General features: G+C 39.3%; 1 protein-coding gene across 1 annotated transcript in view; it reads left to right on the forward strand.

Annotated features, from left to right (window-relative positions):
- Positions 1-24,936, forward strand: part of DCAF13 (DDB1 and CUL4 associated factor 13) — an 86,102-nt gene that overhangs the window by 53,181 nt on the left and 7,985 nt on the right. The window contains exons 14-15 of the transcript XR_004346399.1: positions 8,325-8,393; positions 11,633-11,715. The gene's annotated coding sequence lies outside the window, so the exon portion shown is untranslated. The remainder of the gene's footprint in view (positions 1-8,324; positions 8,394-11,632; positions 11,716-24,936) is intronic.

Genomic DNA, 24,936 nt, shown 5'->3' on the forward strand with positions numbered 1-24,936 from the left:
ATTATCACTTCTTAACCATGGACTCTGCACCACATTAGACTAACAAAGTTAGGCCTGCGAGGGGAGGGCTTATGCTGGTCTTGTTTAGTTTGGTTTTCCCAATCACTTGCCCAGTACCTAGCACTAAGCAGTTGTCCACTAAATACTTACAGCATGAAATCAAGTATGACCAAGTGAATGATTATCATTTGTTATACATCGTCATAGTGGAGAATAGCAGAGAAGGGATCTAACTTTTACTGAACAATTTCCCTAAACCTCCTCTCCATATCTGAAAATGGTGGTAATATCTTCTTCACAGGAATCTTGTGAGATTTCAGTGACAATTGAGTATGTAAAATACTTATTCCAGTGCCCAGCACTCTTAGCTCACCACTTATGGGCTAGCTATTACTATTCTCCAAGTTTGGAAGCTAGTAGGTCTAACTCTTTCATTCTCTCAGTTCCAATATTAGATTCTCACGTCTGCAACTTTGGCTGTCCTTCTTCATTATGGCATTTGTGACAAGATGATTTTCTGTCTTCTCAGCCTCTGATGGTTGTTGTAAAATGTCTATGAAAGGTCAGCAGACTCTTCTGCCTTCAATATTAGCCAACGCTTTCCGCGTCTGGAGCTTACTCCATCCTTATGGGTATTGGGAAGATAAATGGAAATGATTAAGATATACTTTCCAAAATATAAAACATTGTACTATAAGAGTTTGCCAAAGGGAATTAATATAACCAGATATCTGTAGAAGAACTTTATGAAGACCCTGTGTATCTCTCAACCTTAATATCTAAGATTGTAGATACGATAGTCTGTAAACAGCATGTAAAAGCAAATTTATTAAAGTCTGGGACAACTGCATTACCAAGCTGTACACAGCATGTTCTTTCTTCAGACGCTGAGATAAATGAAAAAAAATGGTTGCCATAGAGATAGTTAAACTATGCCCTTTGGCTAGCAGATTAGAAGTCCATTTCAACCTGGGAGAAGAGAATGTATTTTGCCTTTCCAGTGATATTTACAGATTATTCCTATCACAATTGCAGCCAAGTTATTAAAGCTCAAATGCTAAACCTATAAACATTGCACTTTATGAAGACTTTTGTTCTTTTGCTAAAACTTATTTTTCCATTAATGTGCAAACCTTAAAGCTACTATCTTTTTTTCTCGGAAAATGTATTTTTAAAGTTCTTCCCCCTAAGATGTTATTAAACTCTTCCGTGAAATCTATTCTGCCACACAGTTGGCTTCATTTCCTTTGAAGCTCATATTTTATTTTTGAATCATTTGTCAGAGGCAATATGCAGTATCACAAAGGATGCGCCAGCACAGGAAATGCTTATGAAACATGGAAAACCCACTTAATAATAACTCATACTAATCAGTTAGCAGAAAGATTTGTGGGTGGTCATATTCAGATCCTTATGTAGTCATTTAGTCTGTTCTTCAAAATTAAGAAAGTCGTTACAAATCCGTAGCTGGGAAAATCTGCCAGCTGACGCAAGCGTTTCCTGCAGGGAGGCAGTTTGTCAAGGTTAAGCTTACTTTGCCTGGTTGGGTAAGATAGGTTCTGTGGATAACAAAGAGGAAGCTGGATTTGTTTTGGAAATTGAATGTATTTTATGTCATCATAAATCTGACCACTGTTCCCTAAATTATTGCTGCATAAATCCATTTCTCAGGTGTGATAACTTAAAAGAGATTTGAATTCCCTAGGGAAAAAATAATTTCCCTCCTTTCCTGGCATTGGGTATTCAGTCACAGCCTTCCTTCCATTGCCCAGGCCAAGGTTTAGGTAATTTCTTCCTTTGCTTATGCTGGTGGTGACTGTTTATAATCTGTGTGTGTGTGTGTGTGTGTGTAAGTGTATGTGTTTAATTGGGCATTTACAGGGAGGAAGAATAGTAGGGACAAAATACTTGGCTAAAATAGCCTGAACTCCAAACCAGGACCCCTTAAATTTCTAAATTTGGGTGAGTAAATGATCATATGGCTCGTTTCTCATCTTCCCCTCATCCCCAATCCCCACTGTCTTTCTCTTAAATGTAGGAAAACCAAACGAGTCAATATGCATGAAGATATTTTAGGACCTGAAAAGGAAGGCCACAAACCATTTAAAGTAGATCAGTTTTCCTTTTTCCTGAAATGAAGTGGAAACAAGCATCTTCACACTTCCTAGATTAAGAGAGTTGGAAAAGGAGTCATACATTGTCCATGTTCTTGTTATTATCCATAAAATCAGTTATTTTACTTCTCCATCTAAGAATCTTTTTAATGCTTGTACAAGGAAAAGTGTGGCAAACAATAAGACCAGCCTAAACCCATTCCCCGCCCTCTTCCCCATTCCCAACCTTCCACTATGGAGGCTAGAAATGCTAAATATTTTCTTTCTACCAGGCTTACAGTTAGGTCTAGCCCTGTGACCTGTTCTGGCCAATATGGCATAAGCAGAGATCTACTGTGAGCCTTCCAGGAAAGCCTTATTTTTCCTAAAAAGGAGCAGATGTGGCTGATGCCACCTTCTTCCTTCCAGCACTCATCCATCTTTCATTATGTCTTAAATGTGAACGTGATACCTGGTATGGTGGTAGCCATATTGTGACCATGAGTCCAAAGTGTGAGGCTAAGTAGGATGGGATAGAAAGATAGAAAAGGCCAGGGTCATTGATGGCATCATTCAGCAGGAAATCTGACCTCCTGTCTTCTAATTCTGTGAGACAAATAAATCCCTACTGGTTTAAGCCACTGTTAGTTTGATTTTCTGAATACTTACAGCCGAGAAAACATCTTAACTGATACCAGACTTGGTTTGAGTTTCAGTCTAACCACCACCCCCCCGACCCCAAAGGATAAACGTAACTTTTCATTTTATTTCTTGGCTATTTTAGGTGAGATTGTTCCATCTGTAGTGATCATTATAAGCTTTTTTCAATTCGGTAAGTAAACTCGACTTTTCCAAAGGGTGGAAGAGAGGTGATAGTTTAGTGTTATGGAAACATTTGCACATTATCAAGCTGTGCATGTAACACAGTTCAAGAATCATCCTTAGGGTGGTAATAATTTTTAACCAGTTTGGGAAATGAGGCCAGTTACAGAAAAGAGCAAATTTAAAGTTAATCCCTTTTAATCAGAGGTTCAGGTGGCTCATATCAAAGCATTTCTTTGTGTGTAAGTTAATAAAACTGACTTCCATACAGTAGAAAGCACATCTTCCCTGTAAGGATTCTTCGTTTTTCTACCCCAAATCTGTATCCCCGGGAATAGAACCTGCTCTCCTGGCAGCTTCACCTGCTTTTAGTAGAGTGATGTACAACTCTCCTAAAGCATTTCTCCTATTGGTTTGCCCTGGTCCTAATTAGTACTCCTCAGAATAGTAGATGTACTTCTATGGTTTCTAAGCTGTCAGCTGCAGTGCCATGTATCTGTCCGCTTCATCACCCGACACTATCAAGTTCCCCAGGATCTCCTAGTCACTTCGGATAGCCAGTCGTGTTCAAATTAATGTCACTTGTTCTGAACCAATTCTCCATCAGTTATGGGGAAACAGTGCTAAATAATTTATACTGCTATTTAACAGATATCAGTTAAACTTTGAGCATACACACTCATAAAAAGGATTCCCCTGAAAAGATAGCCTTTTATGGTTCTTTAGAAAATTATTCCAATTCAATGGGCTGAATACTCCATCAAAAGTCATGGCTATAACGATGGGGCATTCTGTTGATTCTGGCTTCACACTTGCATGTCAGATCATTAAGTAACAATCATCAGCTGCTTTTGGTTTTAAACTGAGGTTAAAGTCACATAACATAAAATCGGCCAGTTTGAAGTGTACAGTTCATCGGCATTTAGTATATTCACAGTGTTGTGCAACCACCACCTCTATCAAGTTCCAAAACATTTTCATCACCCCCAAAAGAAAACCCATACCCATGAAGCAGTCACTCGCCATTACCTCCCTTCAGTCTGGAGCAAGCACCGATATGCTTTTTGTCTTTGTGGATTTACCTATTCTGGATATTTAATATAAATGGAATCATTCAGTATGTGACCTTTTGTGTCTGGCTCCCTTCAACTAGCTTCATGTTTCTGAGGCTTATCTACATCATAGCAGGTATTGGTACTCTATTTCTTTTATGGCTGAATAGTATTTCACTGTATTCATATACTACATTTTGTTTATCCACTTATTCATTGATGAACATTTGGGTTGTTTTCACCTTTGGGCTATTGTGAATAGTACTGCCATAGACATTTATGCGAGAGTGTTTGTTTGAGTACCTGTTTTAAATTCTTTTGGCTACATACATTGAAGTGGATCTGCTAGTCATATGATAATTTTATGTTTAGCTTTTTGAGGAACCACCACACGATTTTCCACAGCAGCTGCACCATGTTAGTTATCCATCAGCAAGGTACAGGAGTTCCAATTTGTTCACATCCTTACCGACACTTGTTTTCCTTTTTAAAAATTATATCCATCCTACGGACTTCCCTGATGGCACAGTGGTTAAGAATCCGCCTGCCAATGCCGGGGACATGGGTTCGAGCCCGGGTCTGGGAAGATCCCACGTGCCGCGGAGCAACTAAGCCCGTGTGCCACAACTATGAGCCTGCGTGCCACAACTACTGAAGCCCGCGCGCCTAGAGCCCATGCTCCCAACAGGAGAAGCCTCCGCAATGAGAAGCCCCGCGCACCGCAACGAAGAGTAGCCCGCGCTTGCCGCAACTAGAGAAAAGCCCGCATGCAGCAGCGAAGACCCAACACAGCCAAAAGTAAATAAATAAATTTACTTAAAAAAAAATTATATCCATCCTAGTGGATGTAAAGTGGCATCTTATTGTGGTTTTGACTTGCATTTCCCTAATGATTAATGAAGTTGAGCATCTTTTCATGTGCTTGTAGGCTATTTGAATGTCTTCTTTGAAGAAAAGTCTATATAGATCTTCCTCGACTTCTGGTGGGGCTATGTCCCAATAAACCCACTGTAAAGTGAAAATATCATAAGTCAAAAATGCATTTAATATACCTAACCTACTGAACATGATTCAGCCTAGCTTACCTTAAACATACTCAGAACAATTACATTGGCTTACAGTTAGGCAAAACTATCTAACACAAAGCCTATCTTATAATAAACCGCTGAATATCTCATGTAACTTATTGAATACTCTACTGAAGATGAAAAACAGAATGGTTGTATGGGTACAAAATGGTTGGAAGTGTATCGATTGTTTACCCTCATGATCTCGTGGCTGACTGGGAGCTGTACCTCACTGCCAGTGCCCAGCATTGTGAAAGTATCCTATTGCATATTGCTAGCTAGCCCCAGGAAAAGAATAAAATTCAAAGTACGGTTTCTATTGAATGTGTATCATAAAGTCGAAAAATCACCATAAGTTAGGGATCATCTGTACGTCTCTTTGCCCATTTTTTAATTGGGCTATTTATTTTTCTGTTACTGAGTTGTAAGAGTTCTTTATATTTTCTGGGTACAAGTCCCCTCTTGGATATGTGATTTGCAAATTTTCTCTCCAGTTATGTGGGTTTTTTCAGTTTTTGACAATGTCCTTTGATGCACAAAAGTTAAAAAAATTTTTTTTAAATAAATAAATTTATTTATTTATTTATTTTTGGCTGTGTTGGGTCTTCGTTTCTGTGCGAGGGCTTTCTCCAGTTGTGGCAAGCAGGGGCCACCCCTCACCGTGGTGCGCGGGCCTCTCACTGCTGTGGCCTCTCCTGCTGCGGAGCACAGGCTCCAGACGCACAGGCTCAGTAGTTGTGTCTCACGGGCCCAGCCGCTCCACGGCACATGGGATCCTCCCAGACCAGGGCTCAAGCCCGCATCCCCTGCACTGGCAGGCAGACTCTCAACTACTGTGCCACCAGGGAAGCCCCAAAAGTTTTAAATTTTGATGAAGTTCAATTTATCTATTTTTTTCCTCTATTGCTCGTGCTTTTGGTGTCATAGCTAAGAAGCCATTGACAAACCCAAGGTCATGAAGATTTACCACTGTGTTTTTTTCTAAGACTTTTATAGCAGTAACTACTTTTGTGAAGTTAGCCCAGCGTGACCACTTAAAAGAAAAGTAAAAATAAAGTTTATGTACTAACCTGCTACAGACAGAGCTTATTTAGTGATAAAGACTTTGTTTTCAGTACTGTATAATTAGAAGTTGATTCTGGATTTTGCTACCTAGCTACCTCGACATCACCTTGTTCTCTTAGCATCTAATTAACAGAGTTTGTTAACTGATGAGCTAAGTGGGCAAAAGACAATTTAACAAGAAGGTCAGCATAGCCCATGGAAGACAGGCAGATGGTTTGGTGACAAGAAGCCAGTCTTCTCACCAAATGAAGGCTTCTAGCACAAACCAATCTTTGCTATGTTTCAAAATACTCTACCTACCACATAAACTCATTTCATTTCTTAAAATACTCCATTAGTGAATATCTTTCATTGAATATCAAGGCAGAGCCTCCATTAGTAAGATGTTAGATGTAGCTTTGAGATGGGTAATAGGAGCCCCTCAGAATGCTATCCAACGAGCAGAGCCAACCTTTGGAAAACTGGACCAGAGATTAAGTTTGTCTTTAGTACCCGTTTACCTACTGAGGTTTCAAAGAAAGATAGGCTAGCCTTCTGATCAACCTGGGCCCCAACTATGAATGATTTTCTTAGTAGAGCCTCCACAGATGTTTAGCCTTGCAGGTTGAAAAATTAGTTTTTTACTTCCTACAAAATTGTTCAAGTCTAGGGACAACTCATTCATTCTAACTTAACTCAGAAGAGGCTGATTTATAAGTTAGGATGCCAATTTCAGAATTTACAGAATTTATGTATATCCAGATGCCAACATTGGCTATTTGCTTCAACCTCTCTCTCTTAGTGGTAAATCCAATTGGGAGACAAAATGTTGGTGCTACATTTTGGTAGAAACTCAATAAGGATGTGTGCAGTGGGTCCAGGTAGGCTGGATCTTTACCTGTTCTTCATAGTATGTGGGTACTTGAATATAAATGTTAGTTGATTTTCTCCAAAGAGGGTCTGTCTTTCAACAGGTACACTGTTCATTCCCATCCACAGCTTTTCTCTATGGTGTGTTGTAGCCTGAATAAAAGCATCTTCAGTGTATCCAGGAGCAATCAATCACTCCATCTGCCTCTCTACATACACTTCCTTCCATACCAGGGGAGAGCTTGCTCTTCTATTAATCTAAAGCCCTCTTACAAATGGCTACCCACCCTGGCTTACACTTTGAGTAGTCAGCGGTTTCAATAACTTAAAAATAAGTCCCTGAGCCACCCAAGTAGGAGGGAATTAATGAGGCTATGTTTTTCCTCCTTTTTCCTCTCAAAAGGGAAGGAACCTGAAGAAAAAGTTCTAAGTGCATTTAGTACTTACTTTCTTACACACCAAACCACAACATTATGGTAGACAAACAATATATTGATAAACCTTAGGGTTTCTCAGAATGGGATCTGTGTATCACCAGTTGTGCAATACACAGGTTCATTTATTCTGTCACACAGATGAAGAACTTTTAAGGTTATACATTTACATTAATATATGTTAGAAAAAGATGTAACTAGCTTATCAAACTCATGGGGTCATAGATACTATTGTTTAGGGTGAAGCTAAAGTGTGAAAAAAATTAATTGTTTTAAAGAATTACATTAAACAGAGTATAAGTGGTATGAGGATATGGCCAAGATGATAAAGGTAGTTCCCAAAGACTAAAATTGGGGAAACCCTGAACTTATTTCTTATATTAAGTAACACAGTTCTAGCAGCATTTATGCAGTCTGTCTTGATAGCTGATTTAATACATCCAACTAATCAAATGCTATTCCCTATCTTCTACTTTGGTTCTAAATGCTTACCCCTCAATTGCTTGACATTGCAAAGTATCAGCTTCATTGGGGAAAAAAGTGCTTGCTATAGCAAGCTCCACATGGGACGTCTTCTCCCAATTTTCCTCTTCATGCAGGCATTTAGATTCAGGTGTTATCTATAAATGCACTCCCTTGTGATTATGCCTCATCCTGACTTTCTCTTATCAGTAGGTCAGCCTTGGCTTTCTCTGAGTCTTTCTTTCTGTTCACCCACTCCTGAGCTGCATCTCTTGTGAAACTTCCATTTAGCAATTTATTTTCCTATCTGGCGCTAAGTGTACATCATTTTCCTCATCTGTGACATTCATATCCGCTCCTCTTCCTAGTTCTCTCTGCCTACTGCAACACTTGGTGAAAATAATAACAACAAAAATAGTTAGATGTAATTACTGGCTATTTTTATAAAATTAAGTGTACCTTGCCCCTGTTCTATTCTAGGTATAGTCTAACTAAATAATTGACATTGGTCCTCCGAAGCCAAAGTGTCCTGCCATCTGGGGATGCTGGGTAAGTCTAATATCAGCTTGCTCTCTTGCCTTCCTTTTATGAGGTCTGAGGCCGACTTCCAATCCTCCTGTTATGACAGCACAACAAGAATCTGAGGCATTTGACAATTTCACTGAGTGGACTAGTTTTTTGAGAAACCCAGTGACTTTCTTAATTGGACTAAGAGACAATGGCTCCATTTGGGACATGTTTTTAAATCACTGAAAGTGAGTCATTTTTGCAGATGCAGTCCTGTCCAAATTTTTTAGTTTGAATATCAGAAGCTAACCTTTCCTTGACCTCTTCCCCAAATTTTGGAGCTGTATCCTTTCTGGAGCCTTAATGAATTACTGTAATCTCCCATGTGTTTCCTAACCATCTCTGCATCCAGGTCCTAGGCTATGCCCTACGATAGGGTCTTCCTGTCTTAGTCAGGTGCCAAATGTAAAGCAGTGTTGGCTAACAAGATTTTTGATGATTAAACTTGTGACTAAAAAAAAGATAACCCTTCCCCAGTGAATGTGTGGATTTAAGGATATAGTGCTCTTGTTCATATGGAAGCAAGAGTAACTGAAATGTAAATGGGCTTTATGTTTTATCAGGAGGGATAGGATGGGGGTAAGACAGGAATAAAGACACAGACCTACTAGAGAATGGACTTGAGGATATGGGGAGGGGGAAGGGTAAGCTGTGACAAAGCGAGAGAGTGGCATGGACATATATACGCTACCAAACGTAAAATAGATAGCTAGTGGGAAGCAGCCGCATAGCACAGGGAGATCAGCTCAGTGCTTTGTGACCACTTAGAGGGGTGGGATAGGGAGGGTGGGAGGGAGATGCAAGAGGGAAGAGATATGGGAACATATGTATATGTATAATTGATTCACTTTGTTATAAAGCAGAAACTAACACACCATTGTAAAGCAATTATACTCCAATAAAGATGTAAAAAAAAAAATTATCCATTTCAAAAAAAAAAAAGAGGGATAGGATGAAGGTTCTGGAAGTCCTGGAGGTAAAACTATGAGAGGAAAAGATGGATAAAATGAAAGGTAGAAGTTACTTAAAGAGACACTTGGGGAAAGTTCCAGAGGCATGAGGAACCAGAGCAGGAAGGACACTAGAAGAGTCCAGTGGGAGAAGTACATTAGCTTTATACAGATAAGTTGTCTAGAAAAGGCTTAGAAGGAGGAAGAAGCAGTTTAAATCACTTCACCTGAATAGGCCTAGGGCTCCTGAGATTAGAAATTTGATAAAGGGGTTTAACATAGAATCCAAAGAGAACTGTTCAAGCAGTATCCAGAAGTTGCAGAGAGAAAGCTGTTTTCATTTGGGACCAAGGGCAGTGCGTAGTGACTAGAACTGAGCTGAATCACCAACTGATGTGGCAGTGAATTTTGAGTAACAGTCTGTTAAACTTGGGTTTAATGAGTTAAGAAGCATCAAACTGGTTTAAGTAGCCAGAGTGTACTCCTATCACTCTGGATAATTTATATCCTGAAATTTTTGCACTGCAGAACAAAGCCATGCTGAAATCTAAGTGACTGACTGCCTGAGATGAGATAACAAGACTCAGAAAGGAGGGGAAATTAGAGACAAAAATCAATCAATCAATTAATTAATTAAAAGAAAAGCCACAGTCCATATGACAGGTGATGATGCCAAAACTTACCAGTCAGGAAATTCTAGGAAGATACTCTCTGGGGGTTATTCTGATATATTTTTTGTCCCAAGGTATAAAAAAGATTATTTTGGGGTATGAGATCTTTCTAGTTCCCTCCAAATCATGCCGTGTCTAGTCCTGAGAATGAACTGGAATGGGTCAAAATGTACCTTTTTCCCCAGCGCGCACTGAAATCCAATGTGTGACTGCAGCATAGTGAAAAACGTTTTACGTACATTTTCCTTCAAATCAGATTTTCCCTATGTCTGAGGTTAAACCAAAGAAACATATGTTCCAATTCTTTATTCTCTTTCTACCACAATTGCTCCATTTTTCCTACAGGTAGAGGTTCATGTAGCCATTTAGGTTTGGTGAGCAATGATATTTTTTTGATTACTTGTAATTCAAATGACTTTTAAATTATTTTGTTGGTGGTGTGATTAAACTCCAAACACATTTTTCTTAGAGCTCCTCTTCCCCAAAGACCAATTCTGTTTTAACATAGAGGATTTTTGTAGCCTTGTTTTTAAAACAAAGCTGCTGATTGAGTCCAGTGGTTAACACAAGCAACACAAAATTTTGACTTTAGAATGTGGAAAAGGTTTGGAAGTTATTAAAAGGAAGTGACTTGGGTGGTAGAAACAGCTCTCTAAGCGAACAAAAGAAAACAGGGCATATGACACTGTGCTATCTCAGAAATGGGAGACCCATACCCGTGTCCAGTGTCAGTAAAAGATGGCATCTGGTTCAGAGACAGCCATCAGCCAGATAAGGCAAACCTGGGGATACTCTCCTGGGCTCTTATTTAGTGCCCTGCCCTCACTCACTGTGGTGGGAGAAAACCCCAAGGGGCAGTCAGACAAGGGAAAAAGAGATGGTCCATATTGCAGGTAATAAGATAAGAACTTCATAAACATACCCTTGGCAGCAGAAGTGCAGGCAGAAATTGACATGTAAGCCTAAGGAAGCAAGTGGAGTGGGTCGGGGTGATGGATAAGGCTGTTTTTGAGAAGGGAACAGCCACATAGAAAAGCTGCTACACTTTGTCTTTCATCTCAACCGTTTCTCAGCCTTTTTAAAAACTATTTTGTTTATTTATTTATTTGGTTGTGTCGGGTCTTAGTTGCTGCTGCAAGTGGGCTCCTTAGTTGCGGCTCTCAGACTCCTTAGTTCCGGCATGTGAACTCTTAGTTGCGGCATGCATGTGGGATCTAGTTTCCTGACCAGGGATGGAACCCGGGCCCCCTGCATTGGGAGCGCAGAGTCTTAACCACTGCGCCACCAGAGAAGTCCCCCCCCGTTTCTCAGTCTTGATTTCACACTGCTTCCTCTACATCTTCCCATAATGGTACTAATAACTGCCAAGCCTCATGATAGGAAATTGTTGGGAAAAAGCCACACTATAGTTGATACCTAAAACCTTTCATCTCCAAGGCAAATTGAGAACTCCTGTACCCCTCCTGCCTCCTCCAATTTCCTTCCCAAACATAAACACATGTGTGTGCATGCTATTCAGGCTGTTTGTAGTCCTCTATGACTTTTTTCCCCCACCATGGTTTCACTGATGTTCATCTGTAAATGTTTCCTGTCCCTATAGAATGGCCCTGTTCAGACACCATGTACTCTCCATTACGCATATATTGATACAGTCAGTGGATATTCATGGAGAAGAACCTGCAGGTGGGTGTGATCTCCCCCTTGTGTCTGCAGCTCCCAGGGTTTCTAAACTCTCTCACTAGCCCACACTCAGCCTTTAACAATTCATTAAAAAATTAGTTGTAGCCTTCTTACCTGCTTGTGCTGCACCTGGAGTTTCTCCCTTTTGTGCTCTGCCACGAGTGAGCCTGTGTTCTTGACCTCTCTCTCCTTGGAAGTTTCTGTCTTTCTTTGGATTTCAATGTACTTTTTTTGCCCTGTGATATCAGCTGTTTGATGGGCTTAAGAAAAGGTATGATTATGTTGATTGACCTGCTTTTTCTTTTTATTAAGGTGGAAACAATATTCTTTTCAGCTCTCTCCATCCTAGATAGAAGTGGAATTATGTTTACTTTTAAATATATTTGATTTGGGCTGATGGCAAGATAAGCATGCAGATATTTCTAAGAAGTAGTTACAAATGTGAGACATAAGACATGAAAATTCAGGTGTCACCTATAGATGTGGTCATCAGAACTGATAGAATAGATATTTTTTTAAACTTTATTTTATTTATTCATTTTTGGCTATGTTTGGTCCCCGTTGCTGCACGTGGGCCCTCTCCAGCCATGGCAAGCGGGGGCTACTCTTCGTTGCAGTGCGTGGGCTTCTCATCGCGGTGGCTTCTCTTGTTGCAGAGCACGGGCTCTAGGTGCATGGGCCTCAGTATCTGTGGCTCACGGGGTCAGTAGCGGTGGCTCGCGGTCTCAGTAGTTGCGGCTTGCAGGCTCAGTAGCTCCGCGGCATGTGGGATCTTCTGGGACCAGGGCTTGAACCTGTGTCCCCTGCATTGGCAGGTGGATTCCCAGCCACTGCACCACCAGGGAAGCCCTAGAATAGATGATATTTTAGGGGAAGAACAAACTGGAAAAAAAAGCTAATGGTTGGAGAGACAGAATGAAATCATTGAACTCACTGTAAAAAGAATAATGTTTTGTATATTTGATGGCAAGTGGATGGTTGAACAAAATAATAATTATACTTTATAGTCTGCCATTCCAGTTTTATATCTGGTTTCCTGCTATCTGAGCCTTTTAGTTAAGCAGAACTGTTCCTAGAAAATCATTTGAAGGTTCTTCCTCTCTTCTTTCACAGCTAGTTAATATTGATACATCCTGGCTTTATCAGCAAAGAAAGAAATCACTAATTCTTTTTTTTCAAATTTCATTAATTATTTAAAGTGGTACTGCTCCAAATAGCTAAAGACTAACAAAAAAAACTAATGGTGATTCATTCATTTCCTTTGCCAGAGCCACATCTCAGCCCAAGGGCTCCTGATGGCAGCAGCATGAGGTTAATTCTGGAATCACAGGCTGCTTGCCTGAGAATTGTTAGTTTTACTGCTCTTCTCTTCTGGGTGGGGAGTTCCCACTGATTGCATATGCAGAATGATAGATGAGAATTAGGCTTTCTAATTGGGAGTTAGGTATTTTGAGCAAAATTAGGGATGATGTAGGTAGGGTGGATTAGGTTGAAATGACAAACCCCCAACAAAGCCCTTAAAATATACACACATACTAGATAACAAAGCCAGTATCCACCCTCAAGAACAAGGTAAATCACCAAAAATCTGCAATGTCCTACTAGTTTTCTGGCAATACAGCATAGTATGATAATCAAAGTAATTAAGGCTCTGGACTCTGAGTCTAAATGCTGGTTGCATCACCTGCTAGCTGTGTAACCTTGAAAAGTTATTTTGACCTCCCCAAGTCTCAGTTTCCTCTCATGTTATATAGGGGTTAATAAGCATAACAAACATGCATCAAATATATGCTATGTACAGTGTCTACTCACTTATTTTTTTATTTTGAGAGTGCATAGAATTCTTTATTTAGACAACAAAGTATACGTAAATATTTATTTTTGATTTAACAAACTGCAAGAAGGGTCAGAAAAAAGTATTCTGACTTAAGCTCCAAAAGGGATAAAAAAGACAGAAAAGAGAGGGGAAGATAAATGGGACACAGTGAATAGGTTTAACACATGTAGCTGGAGTCCCAGGAGGTGAGAGAGAAGGGGGGAGAAGTTTATATTGCCAGACCCTTCTCTAAGCACTTTACAGATATAACCAATTTAATCCTCATAAAACCTCTATGAGGTAGGTACTCTTCTGGCCACATTCACTTTACAGAGGAGGAATCTGAGGCACTGATAAGTTAGGTAACTTGCCCAGGGCCACTTAGCTCCTAAGTAATGGAGCTGAGATGTAAACCCAAGCAGCCTGTTTTCACAGCCCACATTCTAAACCAGTCCAAACCTGAGGACATTATATGTATTAACTCATGAAATGCTCACCCAAAAGCCCTATAAGATAAGTACTATCATTATCCTCATTCTCTGGGTGAGAGAGGTTAGGTAATTTGCCCAAGATGACACAGCCAGCTAATGATGGGGCCAGGATACAATCCCAGGCAAATCTACCTCTAAAGCCCACCGTCAAAATCATCATGCAGTATCCCCTCTCAGTAACAGTACCTACATCATAGCGTTCTTGTTCTTGTGAGAATTAAATTAAGTATTTAAAGCACTTAGCCCATTGCCTGGCACACACTCAGATGTTATGCCTACTACTACCACTACTACTACTGTTACTGGTTACCCTCTGATGGCTTGTGGCACAAGGAGCAATTGCAGTGAGGCAGGAATAGCATCAATGTATAAGACCGTACCTGATATGACACCCTTGCTCTCTTGCTTTCTCTTCCTAAGAAGAGGGTCTTTGCTGGAGAATCTTTGTATCCCTCTTCATTTACCTCCAAGACCTAACTGCAATATAGCAGGTGACTGGATACCAGAAAAATTTTAGGAAAAGAGAAAGGGTCATAAATCTTTTGCTGGGAGTTTTTAAAATTTGATAGAATTCCAATCTGTCTTAACTGACAGCAAGCTAACACAGAATACCACATCCCACTTCCCAAATGATGCCAAGGCATTTATAACAGCAAGAGGTTTTGTATAATCTTTACTCTGTGCCAAGTACTTTTCTAAGTGCATATATGTTAATTTACATATTCCACAGAAGAGCCTTATGCGGTGAGTGCTATTATTCTGTCCATTTTATAGAAGAGGTTCCCAAGACCATACAGTCGTTAAGTGGTAGAGCTGGAATTTGAACCCAGTTTGGCTCCAGAATCCAGGCTCTTATGTTCCTCTTACATTGGTACTAGATTTAACACTCTTCCCATATTACTGGCTACTGACATATTTTATAAAGGAAACAAAAGATTAAATATATAATTTAAAATACAAAGTAGGCATTTTTTATGAAGTTATTTTGGGGTCCTCCCAAATTAAGGATGCCTCCCATCTCTCTCCATTAAATTGCATTTTGATTCTTTTACCTATAATGCTTTCAACCTTTCACTAAAGGTGAGATTCTTGATTTGTTCTGGATCCATTTGGGAGGGCTTTCTTGGCTATGGAATGGATAGAGGTATCTTCTTTCATCCACAGCCAAGCCTGTGGAGATAATCAGATGGGAGGTGCTGGGATGTTGTCCTCCTCTGCTTTTTTTTTTTTGGGCTCGCCACTCGGCTTGTGGGATCTTAGTTCCACAGCAGTGAAAGCGCTGAGTCCTAACCACTGGACTGCCAGGGAATTACCACCCCCTGCCTTTTATTACTTTGCCTAGGGTAGAAATTGTTGGCATATACTAGCAACCAATGACAACCTCATTTCACCTTATTTGGGATCCTAAGAGATCAATTTCTCCTAATTTATTTATGAAGAAATATTTATAATACATATGTATTGTATTTATATAATAACATGATATAAATATCAATACATAATATAAGGCATATATTATTCTATATATATTATGTAGGTTGTATATAATATAAAAATATGTGTATATATCTCAAAAGACCAAGCAGGGCTTCCCTGGTGGTGCAGTGGTTAAGAATCCGCCTGCCAATGCAGGGGACATGGGTTCGAGCCCTGGTCCGGGAAGATCCCACACGCCGAGGAGCAACTAAGCCCGTGTGCCGCAACTACTAAGCCTGTGCTCTAGAGCCCGCGAACCACAACTACCGAGCCCGCGTGCCACAGCTACTGAAGCCTGCGTGCCTAGAGCCCGTGCTCTGCAACAAGAGAAGCCACCATAATGAGAAGCTCGTGCACCGCAATGAAGAGTAGCCCCTGCTCACCACAACTAGAGAAAGCCTGTGCACAGCAACGAAGACCCAACGCAGCCAAAAATAAATAAATAAAATAAATTTATTGAAAGAAAAAAGAAAGAAATGAAACCACGATAATGCCAATGAGAAAATGGATACATTTTTGAAAATACTTTTAGAAATGAGAGGGCCTTTAGTATGGTACAAAGTACAGACTACATAGCAAAAGAATGATAATAAAGTTGACAACATAAAAAATTGAAACAGCAATATGAGAAAAATGCACCGTAAAAATATTCAAAAGAAAAAAGGCAAACTGGAAAATATGTTCTCAACACATAAGACAACAAAAGACCAATTTTCCTCATGTGCAAGTAAGTTTAGAAATCAGTAAGAAAAAGACAAAAAAGGAGAAGCAAAGACATTTTGCAGTAACTCTCCACAAATGGCCAATAAACGTGTGTCATTCATAATTAAAGAAATAAGTATTAAAATAGCAGGAAGGTATTATTTTTCATCTATTAGACTGAAAAAGATTAAAGAGAGTTGTAGTACCCAGTGCTGCTGAGGGTGTAGGGAAACAAGCATTCCTGCACAGTTGGTGGGAGAATAAGTTTGTGCAACCTTTGTTAGAAGACAGCATTGGCAATTATTTAAAAATGTAACAGGGAATTCCATGGCCGTCCAGTGGTTAGGACTTGGTGCTTTTACTTCCCGGGGCCTGGGTTTGATCCCTGGTCAGGGAACTGAGATCCTGCAAGCTGAGAGGTGCAGCCAAGGAAAAAAAAAAAAGTAACATACATCTACCATTTGACCTAGGAATTTCTTTTCTACATACCCTTGCATGAGTACACAAAAATGTGCAAAAAAATGTTAATTGTAGCTTTGTTTGTAATAGCAAGAAAACTGGAAATAACTTTAATGCTCATCAATAGAGGGTTGGTTCAATAAATTATGGAGCTCTGCTATAAATGGAAAACTATGCAAAATATTAAGGATGATGGAATCATACAGTACTAATATGGAAAGGGTTCCAAAGTATATTTTTAATTAAAAATGCAAATTGGTAGAACAGTATGTAAATTATGATCTCATTTGCCTTAAGTACATGCATATGCATAGACATATTCTGAATGATTTTGGCAGAATCCGTTAATACTGGCTACCTCTGTAGAGTGGAACTGGGGATAGTGTGACTGGGGATAAAGAGGAAAACTTTTGAATTTTCTTTTGCCATGAGTATAGTTTATTTTTAAGAAGCTACTTAATATAAATAGTAAAAACTTATACCACACCAATACTGTATACATTTCTAAATTTGTACAAATTCCTAAAAATTTTTCCTAAATCATGATCTTCAAATTTAAATTTCAGTTTTTCTGTGAGTCAAAGCATTAAGAATAAACAAAGGCCCAACTCATTTTATACAACACTGGAGAAAAAGGGAGTTAAAAACATGGCCCCAAGTAGCTTATAACCTTCCTAGTAAAGCTTTAAAGAAAGAAATATTTCTTACTTGCCCTAACTAAGGAGAGAATGATTTCAGAAATAGGACGCGTCCGTGTTGTTACAGCCAGAGTAACTGAAAAAGGCCTCTTTCTGGCAGTGGGACTTGAACTGAACTTTGAAAATGAGACAATTTAGTGAACAGGGCAGCAGCAAGGTCCTTTCAGCAATACACTGGCACTTGCACAGTCAGTAAAGCAAGAATGGGCTTGGCATTGTGGGAGAAGTGCTTAGATAGATGTCCCTGTCTGAAATGAGTATATGTTTTAGGCGGTATTAGAAATTAAAATTTATACAAGGAGGGTGAATTTGGATGGTGGAGGGCTCTTATTTCTCCGAAAGAGAAGCTTGGCCTTGATACTCTAGGCAATGTAGATTCTTGAGAGGATGAATTGTGACATGATGGAAATAATTATTAGGAATATTAATCTGCTGGCCTTAATACAAGACAGATTGAAGTCTGGTGAAGTGGCAGTTGAGAAGGAAAGAAAAAAGTAAGAGTAGAGAAAATGGTTAAAGTAGAAAGAATTTAGTGACAGTATAGATATAGGGGACTCAGTGGAGGAGTCAAAGGTAGTTCTCATTTCTTCTAGTCTACAAGCCTAGAAAAATTGATTAAAATGCTCTAGGCTCTAGTCTACAAGCCTAGAAAAATTGATTAAAATGTTAATTGGTTTATTGAAGCTAATGAGGACCATATTTCTCCATCCTTTATGTACCTCCTGGGTATAATTTCTTCCCTTCAAATTCAGGAATATATGTAAAGATTTTTTTTCCCCAGCCATTTCTTCTGCCATTTTTTTCTCAGTTATATTTGTAAAGACCCAACCCACAATTCCCCCTGATTTCAATGCTATTTCTCTTTTATTTTAACTCCTCTAAACTTTCCTCTAACTGAATTTTATATCTTCTTTTACTATCTCTCAATATTATTTCAACTCTATTAAATCTCATACTCCCAATTATTACTACATATTTGAAGCCATTAGGGACTTATCTTTGTACCAGCCTAGCACAGCATCAAGTGCTGTAGAAGGTAATCATCAGGCACCATGGGGCTGTATAATTAAATTGATGGTGATGGCACTAGGCAAAGATGTTCCCATGTCTTTAGTCTTGTTTTGCTGAGATTTTCCTCACTATTTTTCTACCTCCTTCTCTTTGGGAAATTACATGAGTTAAGAGTGCTTAACTCATGCTTAAGAATGATCTTATAAACTTTGTAAAAATATGATGTGTCACAATGCTGTGTCACAACCCTTTTCTTGTAAAAGCTGAAACACAAAACCTTCTGAAGTTCTTTCAGTGAAAATTCTGGAAGGAAAATCTCTAGGAGGAGAAGCCAAGCAAATGACCCTAATTATTTCATCTCCATTTTCATCTTCCCTTGGGAAGATTTGTGCTGTCCCAATTTGAATTATGCTGGGTACCAAACTCTGGTCCAAATGTGAACAATATTTCCTTCCTTGGTTCTCCTTAGGACAGAATAAATAAGTGGTCATTTTGAAAACTTCACTAAATATTAAGATAGAACAAAAAATTAAAGGAAATAGCAAAAAAAAAAAACCCCACCTCAAGCATAAAAGATGTTTTTTTTTTTTAATTTATTTTTTGTCTGTGTTGGGTCTTCGTTTCTGTGCGAGGGCTTTCTCTAGTTGCAGCAAGCGGGGGCCACTCTTCATCGCGGTGCACGGGCCTCTCACTGTTGCGGCCTCTCTTGTTGCAGAGCACAGGCTCCAGACGCGCAGGCTCAGTAGTTGTGGCTCACGGGCCTAGTTGCTCTGTGGCATGTGGGATCTTCCCAGACCAGGGCTCGAACCCGTGTCCCCTGCATCGGCAGGCAGATTCTCAACCACTGTGCCACCAGGGAAGCCCAAAAGATGTGTTTTTGATTATGAAATAATTATAACCATACAGAAACCTTAAAGGATTAGATCAATTTTGCAAGCACGGTTTCCTTGCCTTTCATCTCCCTGCCTCTATATGACAAAGCATCTCAGTACCATCACACGAGAGGTGTTTTCATCACATACTGACTCATTCTTGGACTAAGGTTTAGGAGACTGGCTTAAATGTCTCAGATTAATTGGGGTCTTCTTATGCAGTTCAGGTTTCTAGCCTGAGGTATATACCTTATCCATAGTGGATTATCGGAATTATTGGAATTCACACAATATCTAAACCTTTCTGGCTGAGGTTAACAGATTTGCCAACTTCTTGAGCATTCTGTGAGGAAGTGATCTGAAGGGTCATCATCATCATCATCATCATCATCATCATCATCATCATCACAAAGTGACTTAAATCATATCCCTATAACACATACACAGTGACAAAAGAATAGTCCTTTCACAGAAACACATGGGAATGAAGAAGGAAAAAACATCAGCAATCCTGTAGCAGAAAATTATGACCTCCTACACTCAGCATTAAAAAAGAGTTTAGGGGGCTTCCCTGGTGGCGCAGTGGTTGAGTCCGCCTGCCGATGCAGGGGACACGGGTTTGTGCCCGGTCCGGGAAGATCCCACATGCAGCGGAGCGGCTGGGCCTGTGAGCCATGGCCGCTGAGCCTGCGCATCTGGAGCCTGTGCTCTGCAATGGGAGAGGCCACAACAGTGAGAGGCCCGCGTACCATAAAAAAAAAAAAAAAAAAAAGAGTTTAGTCATTTTTCTTCTTTTTCTAAAAAAGTAAAATTAAATTAAAAGGTAAATTAAAACTAAAATGAAGATGATCTAGGATTTGAAAATGTGAAGTGATGTTTTATCATTAACCAGATATATTTAATTTTTTTCAATACTTAGGTTAACAATAAAGGCTAAAAGCAAAAGGAAAAAAATAAAACCTCAGCATTTTAAATGAGGAAAATCACATTCCTATGCTTAGATGTTTTTCTTTCAAGTGTCAGGATTTTAGAGTCAAAATATTTCCTATTAATTGCTGGTTTATTAGCAGGGCTTATTGATTTTTAATTAGATTTAATAAATATTCAGTGGTATAGAAAGCACTATGCTAGAGGACAAGTGAATAATAAGAATAAGGCATTACACATACCTTCAGGAGTTCAAATTTCAGTGGGGAAGACAGAACAATTATTGGAACCATTACCTAAAAATGCATTTTTTAAGGTTTGAGAAAGAGAAACTGCAGTAGTTATTTGCATACTTATTGTTTATTGAAATTGTTTTTAGAAATGAGTTTTTTTTTTCATAACATGTTAATAATTCTCACCTCTATACTTTGCTATGTTGTTCTGGTGAATCTGACTTTATATAAAGAGGCTTCATTTGATTTAGCATTATTAGGAGAATATTTAATAGAGAGAAAGAAAGCATTAATGATGTGCTAATGAGCTCAATTTCTAAATAAAAGGTTGCCTCACAATTAGACAGCTGGATTTGCTTTCTTCTTTTGAAATGCAATGATTCAAGGAGAATTTTTCTAATTATTTCAGATCAGTCATATTTAAATTAAAAATGTAAATTAAAAGTTAAAATGCCAGCCAGCTGCAAATCTACAAGCAACAGTTGTACTGTGAAGCCTTTATTATTAGAGACATTAGATACACAAATTTCAAGTCATAACATTTCAATATAACATACTGTGTGGTTTCCATTAATAAAATATTTTGTATAGAAATAGCCAAATATTTTTATACAAAGCAGTGGGTCTGTCATCACTTCCATTTGCAAAAGATGAAGACTGTCAATAATTAGTCCTGTTTGCAAGAGCATCTTGGGTTCTAATGCTTAGGGGAGCAATAGAGTGGTCAAGGGAGCAGTTATGAAGTAAATGAACAGAATATGTTTTCCCTGATACCACGTGAGGAGAAACACTTTGCGAGATCCAAAGGAAATAAGAAACTTGAATTGAGATTATCAAGGCTACGAAAGCCACTTGTGGAGGCGTAAATATAATCATCAAACAGAGCTATTAGAAAATCATATTGGCCTCAAATCTGAAAGTAGAAATGGGATTCCTATCACTCCCCTAATCCTATTCTGGGGAGCAACACTTCCTGAGTTATTTTACCCAGTGATCCATTACCTAGGTTGTTCCTCTCCCCCAGAACTGTTCTAAGAGTTGTGATACTCTTTTCTACCCACCCCACTTCTTTCAACCACCTAGTTCCACTTTCCAAATACATAGCACTGAATCCAACATTCAACTATTTTATCCCTCAGGGAGTGCTCTCTATATGTGCTTAGTGCTGAGTAGGAATATAGTGTCCCTGACTTCAGGAATTTACAATCTACTGAGAGAGGCAAGACATATACATAGTATAAAGCAAGTAAAAGCAGTGTTTATAGAAACTAACATCGTCAAAGGGATAGTCTTTAATTGGGCCTTAGGGATGGTGGAGTGGACATTCTTGGCTCCATAACCAATATTCATTATTTGCTTTCTCACCATTAACAGCATTCATACTTTAGCTTGGATAATATCTTCTACCATAAGCTCAAGTATTTGGAGGGAACCTGATCCCACCTCAAGTTTCAGGGGGATTTGTGGTTGGTTTAATATAATCACTGGCACATTCCATTTCCCCTGGTCACATCATTGTTTGGTTGGGGCTGAGGGTGGGGGATGGGAAGAGGAGACTATGACCCAAACAAGGTGAATTTCAGGACTCTTATTTGGAATACTGGGAAGAATTTCTTTCTTCCTCAAACAACAGGGTGCATGAATATGAAGCCTGGAACCATTGTTTTCCAGGTAGTAAGTCAGCCAGAGGGTCAAGGAAACATACAGACAAGGGCACTGCCAAGAGAACTGCAGAGAAACAGAGGTGGAGCCACTGGATCCAGCCGATCTAAAACCTGCCTTGGGACTTCCCTGGTGGCCCAGTGGTTAAGGCTCCATGATCCCAATGCAGGGGGCCTGGGTTTGGTCCCTGGTCAGGGAACTAGATCCTGCATGCTGCAACTAAAGATCCCGCATGCTGCAGCATGCTGCAATGAAGATCCTGCGTGCTGCAACTAAGACCCAGCACAGTCAAATAAATAAATATTAAAAAAATAAAATAAAACCTGCCTTGCCACCAGGCCAAACATTTCCTTATTGTTTAACCTAGTTTAAGGTTTTTGCTTGTCCGTTTGTTTTACATGTAGCTGAAAGCCTTTTGATTTCAAATAAGTAGACAAAAGAGGCTGACGTGTTCCAGGCATAAGTGGCATTGAAGAGATGCAAATAAGTCAGAAAGCCCTTGAAGATAAAGAGTAGACCAACATGTTTGGGAGGGAGGGTCTATAGAATGTAAAAGTAAAGACAAGTGTAAAAAAAGTGGTTCAGAGGCAGATGCAGAAAAAGTTAAAACTCTGGCTACAGATTTTGGACTTGTTTTGTAGGCAGGATGAGTTGTTGGATTTTGATTGGGTAATGTAAGAATAATAAACATTTATTGAGCACTTAACAATGTGCCAGGCATATATACGTATTACCTCATTTAATTTTGAGCTCTTTAATGAGGTGCTATCTGTTTCCCTGTTCAACAGATGAGGAACATGCTTTGTAACATGGTTGATAAGTGGCAGAGCTGAGGTTAGAATCCTTGCATTCTGACTTTAGAGCTGGCACTCTGAACTGTTGCTTTACTTTGCCTCCTACATGTCATAGTAAAAGGGGTGTTTTTAAAGGTTGATCTGATAGCAGTGTACTGAATGATTTGGAGGGGAAAAGTAGAAGAGACTGAAGCAAGGGGAAATAGTTCTGGCACAAAATTTTAGAACTGAAGAGAACATAGTGACAACCTTGTCCTGTCCATTTTATCTTTTTAATTTTTGGCCGTACCACACACATGCCATGCAGGATCTTATTTCCCGGACCAGGGATGGAACCTGTGCCCACTGCATTGGAAGAGCAGAGTCTTAACCACTGGACCGCCAGGGAAGTCCTAGCCCTATTCATTTTATAGAGGAGTTTGGGGCTCAAAGATTGTGATACCTAAAAGGACATAACTAATTGGTGGTATACAGAGTCCAAGTCCAGTGATCTTTTTCCGATTAGGATATTGCAATTATTTGAGTGGGATGTGATAATAACCTAGGTTAGAGTGGTGGCAATGAGAATAGTTTATGGGGTATCTCTGAGATATAATAAAGAAATAATTGATAGTATGCAGGGGCTGATTACATATAAGAAAAAACATAAGGAGTAATTACAGATGTTTTCGACATTCCTGCCACAGAAGATTTGGGGCTGGGGGGTGGGAGTGGGAATAATGATTCCAATGACAGAAAAATAGAAGTTGGAAAAGGAACTTTTTGTTGTTGCTGGGGAAGGGATAGTGGATAAATTCTGTTTTAGGCATATTAAGTTTGAGGTGGTAGTGGAATCCTCAAGTATAAATACTTCATAGACAGCTGAGAATGAAGAAGTGAAATGAGAGACAGTTTTAGATATTAGTTTCATTGAGGTAGATGTTGAACCCAAAATTTTGTCATTAAACATCAAGTGAGAGTAAAACAAAGTGTGGGCATTATTATTACTATTATTATTTTTTTTAATCTCCTGCATCCACCTAGGGTCCTTTTAGTTACTTGATAAAACATTAGGGGAATAAACTTTCAGTTATTTTGAAAAAACTTTTGAAATGTTTCTACTGGATTTGAGTAAAAATCTTCCAATCAATAGTGGAGAAAGGTAAGCAATAACTTGCTTAAGGTTGTACCTTATCATGGTCATCAATTCAATACGTATTTGTATATTAGAAACTATTTATAAGGTAATTAATTCCTATGTGTGTATATTTTAACAGTAGGGTGGCCAAAGTCCTTCCACTTTACTTTTGGTACTGCTTGCATTTTATGAAAGATTCTCATCTATAGTTTTAGAGTAAAATCTGAATATATCCCAATTATCCTTATACCATCAATTCTTTTTTTTTTTTTTTTTGCGGTACGCGGGCCTCTCACTGTTGTGGCCTCTCCTGTTGCGGAGCACAGGCTCCGGACACGCTGGCTCAGTGGCCATGGCTCACGGGCCCAGCCGCTCCGCGGCATGTGGGATCTTCCCGGACCGGGGCACGAACCCGCGTCCCCTGCATCGGCAGGCAGACTCTCAACCACCGCGCCACCAGGGAAGCCCCATCAATTCTTTTTGAACCTAGTTCCCTCACTTTTTGTGGCTGCAGTAAAAAGTAAAATTTACCTTCATGCCACCATTTTCTTCCTTATGTGTTCTCTAATGTGATTTTTATCTGTGAATCTGAAACATCATTTGCTCATTTTCACATTTCACAGTGTTTTTTCTTATCAAGAAAAAATGGCTTGGAATGTAAGGATTTTAAGAAATAAGTTGATATAAATGAGAACTAAAAAATTGTCTTCTTTTTCTGCTGACATTGTAAATATTATGGTTATTTCCCCAACCTCTATTTCAGTCTTCCCCTTTTATGTGGCAACCACATGGTTTGGGTAGGCCAAGCCTCTTGCTACGATGATGGATTCAGGTTAGTCACAGCTAAGTTAGCAGAGCATGGACTGCCCTGGCCCCAGGGATGAATGAGAAGTGCTCTAATCAGTGCACAGTTTAGAACTTCTGTTGAAGGGATATGGGAGCAGACTAGCTTAGGTATGAAGAGGC

The sequence above is a fragment of the Phocoena sinus genome, chromosome 17 (assembly GCF_008692025.1).
Source record: "Phocoena sinus isolate mPhoSin1 chromosome 17, mPhoSin1.pri, whole genome shotgun sequence".
In the NCBI taxonomy this organism is placed as follows: domain Eukaryota; kingdom Metazoa; phylum Chordata; class Mammalia; order Artiodactyla; family Phocoenidae; genus Phocoena; species Phocoena sinus.